Source organism: Neofelis nebulosa, chromosome 7 (genome assembly GCF_028018385.1).
Source record: "Neofelis nebulosa isolate mNeoNeb1 chromosome 7, mNeoNeb1.pri, whole genome shotgun sequence".
Lineage (NCBI taxonomy): Eukaryota > Metazoa > Chordata > Mammalia > Carnivora > Felidae > Neofelis > Neofelis nebulosa.
This window is the reverse complement of record NC_080788.1, coordinates 105,564,832-105,574,424: the sequence shown is the minus strand read 5'-3', so window position 1 is coordinate 105,574,424 and position 9,593 is coordinate 105,564,832.

The window sequence follows — 9,593 nt, the reverse complement described above, 5'->3', positions numbered from 1 at the left end:
CATACCATCTTGATGATTACAGGTTTATAATACAGCCTGAAGTCCAGAATTGTGATGCCTCCAGCTTTGGTTTTCTTTTTCAAGATTTCTTTGGCTATTCAGGGTCCTTTCTGGTTCCATACAAATTTTAGGATTGTTTGTTCTAGCTCTATGAAGAATGCTGGTGTTATTTTGATAGGGATTGCATTGAATATGTAGATTGCTTTGGGTAGTATTGACATTTTATACTACAGTCTATACATTTTATAGACATTTTAACAATATTTGTTCTTCCAATCCATGAGCATGGAATGTTTTTCCATTTCTTTGTAACACACACATGATTTAAACCCAAATCTCATTGACTCCCAAGCAGTGCTTTTCACCCTGACTTGATTTTGACTGGGTTGATTTTGCCCTTTCAATATCCTTCCCCTAAACCTAGACCCTGGCAGCAGCTCTGGTTTTCCTGCCACAGTCCTCCAATATTCCATCATCCTTGACAGGCAGAAACACAAAGATGGTCAGTATTGACGCCATTTTCTAAAAGGGCCTCAGTCTCTCCACAAGTCTCTTGAGTCCTCCAAGCATGCCTATGTTGCAAACGGGCTTCCTAGAAAAGCAGACCGTGGGATGGAGGTCAGCATCCTGAAGTTTGTCAGGAAGTACTCTTAGGGAGCAGGATTGAGCAGAGATGGCTGGGCTGGCATGCAGCCCCCACCAAGTCTCAGCCAATCGAAGGGGCGTTCTGGTGCTGGGATGGCTGTTGAGCACAGGGCCACCGGCCTTTCCTGCCCGCATTACTCAGGCTTTGGATATGCGCTGCCCTAGGAAGGCACGGAACATTGAGCACAGCAGATCTCTTTGGCTGAGATAGTTCCTGAGGGAGGCTGACAGCTGAGGATTGTGCGGGCAGCACTCCCAGTAGCAGGGAAGATTAAGGGAGTATTTCCGAGGGAGCTTTGTAGATGACACCTCCTCCAACACACACACACACACACACACACACACATCCACGATACTCACAAATGCCTTTGGAATTTTGTCTTTCAGAGGAAGGACAAAGAGAGGCTCCAAGATGCTGGTTATGACCCGAAAAGAGAAAATTGGGCTGCTGAATAGATCCAGCCAAGTTGCACTACTCGTGTTGCCCAGTTTTCAACTGCTTACAAGTGAGAGGACTTCTCCCTTGTTTCCTAATGACTCTTTCAAAATTTGCCTTCTGGAGCTCTGACTCACCACACATCTGAAAGCTTATTTAAGTGTTCCCAAGCTTCCCGTTCGAATATAGGGAGTCTACTGGGAGAATACAAATAACTCTAGGACCCCCTGGCCTTCAGTTAGCCCCTTCTCCTCCCTTCTCTAGACTTCTGCCATCTTGGACCTCACAGACTATGTGATGTGAAAGGAGTGGAGATTTTTCTCTACAGTGCTAGATGCCATGACTGGTACATAGTGGGTGCTCAGTACAGGTCAGCTGCCCAAATGATGTGTTCTAGCTGGGAATTTAAACACCTCTTCTATTTTGGGATGAGCACTGGGTGTTGTATGGAAACCAATTTGACAATCAATTTCATATATTAAAAAAATAAAAAATAAAATAAAACAAAACAAAATAAAATAAAAACCACACACACACACACACACACACACACACACACACACACACAAAACACCTCTTCTAATCCTTGCAACAATCCACCACTCCGTCCCTCAGTCTTTGTGCTGAATGGTTGCCCACTGTCTGCCCAGTGCAGATTCATTTTCCAGGCTCGGACTTGGTACCAAAAGGATTGAAATTACTTCCCAGGTGTCCCTCTACCTAGGTATCCAAACACATAAGCTAGCTGGTAATTAATTTAGTTAAATCCTTGAGGCCTAAAAAAAATTAAAAAAAATAAAAACCGAGCTCACACATAGCATTCCAAAGAGAATTCAGTACTTCCCAACGAAGTCAAAAATACGGTTGGCTCACATACAACACGCAGAAAAGTCAATCACAGTTTCCCCTTAGTGAAGGCAAACTAAGCAAAAAAGCTACCTATCTCTAGAGGTAGATGCAATGATTTTTGCTAACACTGTATTTTGGAAAGATAATATCCTTACAAGATTTTTAAATGTCTTTTTGTAAGAAACAAAATCATTCTGTGTTAAGACTCAGAACCCTCTCTGTATCAATTCACAAAAATCTCTAATATTCTTTCCCTTTCTTCTGTCTATTTAAATGACAAGACTCTTGGCCCTTTTGCTTCCATCAATTTTTGTTTTTTGGCCTTCTCCTTGCTGTCAAGAGGCTGATGTGACTGAAAAGATGTGTCCTGTTCTTGGCTCTGCCAGCAGATGGGCTGTATAGCTGACTTGACAAGTTTCTTTGGGTGGGGGAGACAGAAGTGACATATCAGGTGGCCAAAGAATGGGAAAATTTAGGTTATGGGCTAGAAAAACTTGAAAATGTATACTGTAAGTTTTAAAAGCACCATCAGGTTTTTTTTTTTTTAAGTTTATTTATTTTTGAGAGAGAGAGAAACAGAGAGCAAGCAAGGGAGAGGCAGAGAGAGAGGGAGACAGAATCTGAGGCAGGGTCCACGCTCTGACCTGTCAGCACCAGAGCCCGATGCGTTACTCGAACCCACGAACACAAGATCATGGCCTGAGCCCAAGGCGGATGCTTAACCGACTGAACCACCCAGGTGCCCCAAGCACTGTAAGTTTTAAAGCACTAAAGTTATTCCTCATAACTGAAGTTACATGCAAATAATTTTAAAACAAAATAAGCGTCCAACTGCATTAGGTTTTATGAAAAGTTATTTCATTTGGGACAAAATATATACATCAGATATCTCAATTTCCATCCAACTTTCTTCTTCAAATTTATAGGTCTCATTTACAACTTAGGGTTAATTGTAATGTGTCTGAGGATTTGAATGTTTGACATGATAAAAAGAATCTTTATGGTCATAAATACAGTAGGCCTTTGCTTGTTTCTCTTTTTAAAAGAGCAGGACAAAAATTAAGAAAGAAAAATATCTGGGATCTTACTGATTCTTCAGAGTTTTTGCCTTCTTAACATGTCTGCAATCATAAAACAAAACAGTTTGGCAATTACCTCTGCGTTCCACACAGAGCTTCAGGGTGGCCCGTAAGCCTCACAAAAGCCATTTGACTGGCCCTGTCTTCTTTGTGCTTAACGTGATGGCTGGCCCAGAGCAGGTCCCCAGTAACTGTTTAATAGGTAATGGAATAGAGCTGTTGCCTCATGGCAGGAAATAATCTCTCATGACCTGATGATGTAAAGGTAAAGAACATTGGCAGGAGATGCACACATCCATGAAGAATGTTGGAAGAGGAGAGAAAGGGAGGGAGGGAAATACACAGATTGTCTACCAGTTAACACCTTTGATCCTTTTGATGATGTTAAGTCTGAAAACTTCTGTTGTGCACTTTAAAAAGTAATCTGCATCCATTGATACTTTTAGGTAATAAGCATTTATTTTATGCCTAATATGTTCCAGGCACTGTTCTAGGCAGTGAAAAAATACAGCCATGGACAAATTCCCCACTGTCATGGAGTTATACTTCAGTGGAACCTGTATCACCAACCTGAAAGGCCAATAGTGATAACCCCATTTTTATGAGTAGGGAAATGACACAGGTTTTCTTCCATACTATGCCTGACATGCCTGAACTGTCCAGTGTTATCAAGTGGCACCGTTTCTGTATATTAGCATCCAAATGTATTTAAAGGCAGCTTTATAGACAAACCCAATCACTTTACACTGTATAACCAGCAACTGATACTCTAATTCAAGCAAGTTTTTACCACCAGGAAAATGGTCTATTTGAAAAATACATACATACACATACACATATAAATACATACACATACACACATATATACACAAATATAATCTAATGTTTGCATTAATGTAGGCTTAGCACTACGAAGAGAATATTACTATGCCCCCAATTTTGCATGGTGTTTTGAACTATTTTTACATACTTTAAGTAGACTTCAAACTTGATTAATAATCAAGGTTGCTTTTCTATGAACTCCATCCTTTCCCTTAAACAGAAGTATTTCCATGGGCTTATTTGACTTTTAACAAAGTGAAAGTTTACTGGAAATATGGCAAGAGTTACATGCTAAAGCAAAACATTTGGAAAATTTAAAATTAAACAAATATATAAATGAGTGTTCAACCTTTACAGAATGAGACAATACGCAAGGAAACGTTTTAAAAAAGAAACCAAATTCAGTCCTCTTGAAAGATACTATAGACCTAATGATTAGACAGCAATTAGATATTAAGAACCACTTGATCCTAAATCCTTCAAAGGATTGTACAAATTGGACCTATTGAACAGTTTGAGCATTTAAATTTTATGCTGAATCCAACAGCTGAATTTAAATAATTTAGTAGAATTCTTTAACGTTTTAATTTTATCCACCAGGATGAAACACATTGGATTCTACTGTCTTTCGGTTTCATCAAACACTGAGTGTGGTGGGAAGAAAACCTGATCAAGGAGACTCAGGAGGCCTGGGTTTGGGTCTCATCACTGTGTATGACCTTAGACAGAAGTGTCATTTAAGCACTTGGAGCATCAGTTTTATCTTTCCATCTCAACAGACCTTTGTAAAGATGGAATTAGTGGTGCCTGGGTGGCTCACTCAGTTAAACATCCAACTCTTGATTTCTGCTCAGGTCATGATCTCAAGCTCCATGGGATCAAGCCCTGTGTCAGGCTCTGCTCTTACAGCACGGAGACTGCTTGGGATTCTCTCTCTCCCTCTCGCTGACCTTTCCCCGCTCCTTCCCGTGCACACTCTCAATATAAATTTAAAAACTTAAAAAAAAAAAAAAGATGGAGTAAAGGTAGGTGAAACTGCTCTGAAAACTGTAAGAAGGCATCTCATCGCATCCAACTTATTACTACTATTACTCTGCTCCTCTCCCAGCATTGGAGAGAGAACACTAATCACAGGTCTCTCCAACTCTGGGCTGAGGGGGTCACACCCCAGCAGCTACAAGTATCCCGTATCAGGCCAGACCACACTGATCCTCTCCTCAGTTGCACAAAGACGTCTAGGTGTTCTACTGTGTCTCCAGTCAGTTGTTCTTTTAAACAAAATGAAAACTGGACTCACTGATTTGAGAGAACCAAGATTCTGTATGTAATTCACACTCTATATGCATTTAGTGTAAGCTACACTGCCAAAACCTTCACCAAATCTCCTGATTTGGTACATTCCTAGCAACTCTAGCCACGTAGTTTAGGATTTCCTTAGAAGTTCTGATAATTGATCAATGGATGAATGGATAAAGAAAATGTGGTATATATACAATGGAGTATTACTCGGCAATCAAAAAGAATGAAATCTGCCATTTGCACCTACGTGGATGGAAGTGGAGGGTATTATGCTAAGTGAAATTAGTCAGTCAGAGAAAGACAAAAATCATGACTTCACTCATATGAGGACTTTGAGACAAAACAGATGAACATCAGGGAAGGAAAACAAAAATAATACAAAAACAGGGAGGGGGACAAAACAGAAGAGACTCTTAAATATGGAGAACAAACTGAGGGTTGCTGGAGGGGTTGTGGGAGGGGGGATGGACTAAATGGGTAAGGGGCATTAAGGAATCTACTCCTGAAATCATTGTTGCACTATATGCTAATTTGGATGTAAATTTTAAAAAATAAAAAATAAAGTTAAAAAAAATGAGTGGGTAGACAAACTGTGGTATTTCCATACAGTGGAACTTTTCAGCAATATAAAGGAATAAACTATTGACTCAAAAAAAAAAGTTCTGATAATTGCTGTAACAAATTTGTCCTTATTTCTCTGTTGATCCCTTTTTGACCACAGTATTGAGGTGTTTGGATATAGGGTGATCCTTATCCTTCATTCACTTGCGCGTTCATCCCCATTAAAATTTTGTGCCTATTTTACCAACCATATCCTTTCCTGCTCACCCAAGTGTCTTTTCTGCCATGGTTTGTTGATGATATTTCAAAAGCCCAAGCCCTTCTCTTAATAGTCATTCCTTTGTCACTGTTGGCAATTTTGCCAGATTTATCAATTCCATTTCTTCCCCAATGTTTCTCCATGTTTTCCCACAGGAAAACACTAAGTACTTGGGGTACTAGGTACAGCCCCTGTTTTCAGCCTTACTCTGCCTCCCCACTTACTCTTTCCCTTAGTCATGTGTCTGTACCTCCAAATCTACTGTCCTTGTAACAGAAATCTTTCATCCTCTTTGAAAAAAGTAGCCTCCACTCTTAAGTACTGAGAACAAACTAAGGATTGATGGGTATATGGGGGAGAGGGGAAAGTGGGCGATGGGCATTGGGGAGGGCACCTGTTGGGATGAGCACCGGCTGTTGTATGGAAAGCAACTTGACAATAAAGTATATTCAAAAAAGAAAAGAAAAAAGTAGCCTCCTCTGTTTTCATTTTATTCATCCTCCACTTCTTATACATCTCAATGCTGCCATGAAAAACAATTTCCTAGAAATTGGAGCATTAATACTGGTTGTATGATGACTAAGGATTACTATGTGTAATGGTATTGTGGTTTTGCTTTAAAAATGAGACCTTACCATTTGAGATAAGTACTGAAATGTTTATAGGTAAGATAGAATCTCTGGGATTTGTTTTGAAAAGATACGAGAAGGGGTGGTGGGGAATGATAGGGCCAGACTGGCCATGCTGTTGGACCTAGCTGAGAGAAGTACATGAAGAGATCACTATACTCTTCTATTTTAATATTCTCTATAATAAAATGGCAGAAAGTTTTTTTCTCTTCACCTGCTATAGTTTGGGCTACTCTCATAAGATCTAACATAATATTTGGATGACTTTTGCCATTTAAATGTTACTACAAAACCCAATGCCCAAAATACAAAATTACTACATCCTATGGTATATATGTTAACATTATGTATACCAATATTAAATACCAATAATACAAATTACCATTTATTCTTTACTATGCACTAAGCTACTAGGCACTGTTAACGTGATTCACATAAATTATCTCAATTTATTCTTCACAATGTGCCTATCAGGTAGTAATCACTAAAGGCTCAGAGGAGGTTAAGAAACTTGCCCCGTATCATAAGGATGGAAATAAACACTTTAAATAAATGTTCATTACCAGTCCCAAATATGAAGAATATAATTATTCCCACAATAACTCAAACACAATGCTCACATTCATATTGATGTACTTCATTTCCAAATTATCATAAGCTACCAAGTAGACTTGGCCAAAGACAAGGTTGAAATCAATTTACATTTACCTAGTTAATACTTGGTGGACTTAACACATTTTATTTGCATTCACAATAAAATCAAGTATAACGCTAGCTGACTGTGCAGTCACTGTTTACAACCACAGTTGGAGGGAGGGAGGTAGCAAAGTTTAAAGGCAGCAGGTTTAGCCCCCTTAAAACAATCAATAGCTGTGTGCAACCATGGGAAATCTGGCCCTAAAGATGGTGGTGACCAATCCCCTACATGTTAGGCCATTGGATCCTGAGTAGTTCACATACATACAAAAAATTTAGTGATTATATCTTAGATCAGCTTTAAAAAGGTTCATGCAATTGTGGATTTTAATGCAGCACAGTTCCTTAACATTGTCATTACGTCCTTAATGGAACTAATGCATTCCTAAACATATATTTTCACAAATTATTTCTACTGGCTTTAACTAAAAAACTGAAGATATTTTCATCTGGAAAATATCTAAATCCCAGGATATAAAACTTAAGAATCCCTGTTTAAGGTACAAAATTGTTTTTTCAGTTCGTGCAACCTGCTGGCTTTTTAAAGAGTGTTTCTTTGGCATGAAAGGAAAACATAGGAGACATACAAATCTTTGTTAAGCTGTAAATTAACAAATCAGGGTACACGCTTCCTGAACACAGATCTAAGAATATGTTTACTAAAAAAAAAAACAAAAACAAAAACAAAAACCCTCAATGGGACCAGAAAAGGCTATAAAACGTTTTTTTAAGAAATTTCAAATCGATTCACTGTGTAACAAATCCAGTAACAAATGTCTTTATACAATTTCTTTAAAAGCCAGGTCCTTCTCCTAGCATATGGCAAATTCTTTTATTTACAAAAGCGCACATACAGAATCTCAGGAAATTGAGGTATTAGAAAATTGAGATATATTTATACAGCAGAGGTAGTAATGAAAATCCATAACTAAAAATGAGCTTATTTCTTGGCATTATCAAAACCTTACATTATAACCCCTACATTTTTACATTTTCTTAAGTAGTAGAAGATAGATTTTGGCACTTTGGTGGTCTTTGTTATCCCTAGGTCTTTTAATTTGACGATCAAACACTGATTGCTCACAAACATATGCTTTGAGCTCTTTCTCCAGCAGTGTTAACAAGCTGTACCAAGCCCAGCACTCCCTTTGGCCAGGTGTTTTCCACCCCCCACTCCTGCCCTTTTGATGAATTAAATGAACTAGATGACCAACTAGAATCAAAGGTAACACACAACGTGGCCAGAGAACACAGCAAAATTAATCTTGTTCTCTCAGAACCAAAAAACACTCGCCTTTCCATCAGCATGAATGATCTTCCAGAATTAAAATTTAACTATAAATATGATATACTTTCATATTCGTTTGACTACTGGTAAAATGAGAAATGCCCAACCTCATTTAGGGATGAAATGACCTCAAATTCATATAAACTGAGAAATTATTAGGCTTAACTATGTAAAGTATCTTAACACTGAAAAGACAGGACAGTCTCATCAAAAGCTCATTTTTGGCACTTGAATTTGTGCATCTCTGCAACCCAGAAGACTTCCAAATAAAAACTGAGAGGGCTCTCAGAAGGGCTACATCACAATGGGAGCAGGGAGAGAGGTGGTGTCAAATACTGTATTGATGCAATAGACAGTCAATAGAAACAGTGCAGCTATACTCTTGCTTAGAGATCACTTTTAATCATGACCCCTCCATTTCATAGTTCAATAAATTAGTAGCCTTAAAAGTCCTATTGAAAAAAATGCTTTCCTTAGTTACTCCCACTTAAATATTACCTAAAGCTATGCTGTCCAATAGCCACTAACCGCATGCGACTTTAAATTTCAATTAATTAAAATCAAAAATTCACTTCTTCAATCATAGTTGCTTCTCTTCAAGGACTCACCAGCGACATGTGGCTAGTGGCTACCATACTGGAGAGCACAAAGAACATTTTTATTATTGTAAAAAGTGCTATTGGATAGCACTGATCTGAAGAAAGTGCAGTGTGCTATATGCTCATGAGATTTTTCACTCTTTTTGAAAGCTGTTTAAAAGTATCACTATATCTCTGGGCTACAGATGAACAGTGATCTCTGCTCATAGCTGTCACAGGACCGTGTCAACTTTCCGACCATCACTCAGACAATTTATGAAGTACTCAGGAGTTTCATGTAAGTACGACTCAAGTAAAACATGAACTCAAGATCATTTCACTATCTGACTATAAAAGAACAAAATGAAGATTGCATGGATGATGAAAGTAATTCAACACTCGTATTTAAAACAGATCTCTTTCTTCTACTAATATCCATAAATCTTCAAATA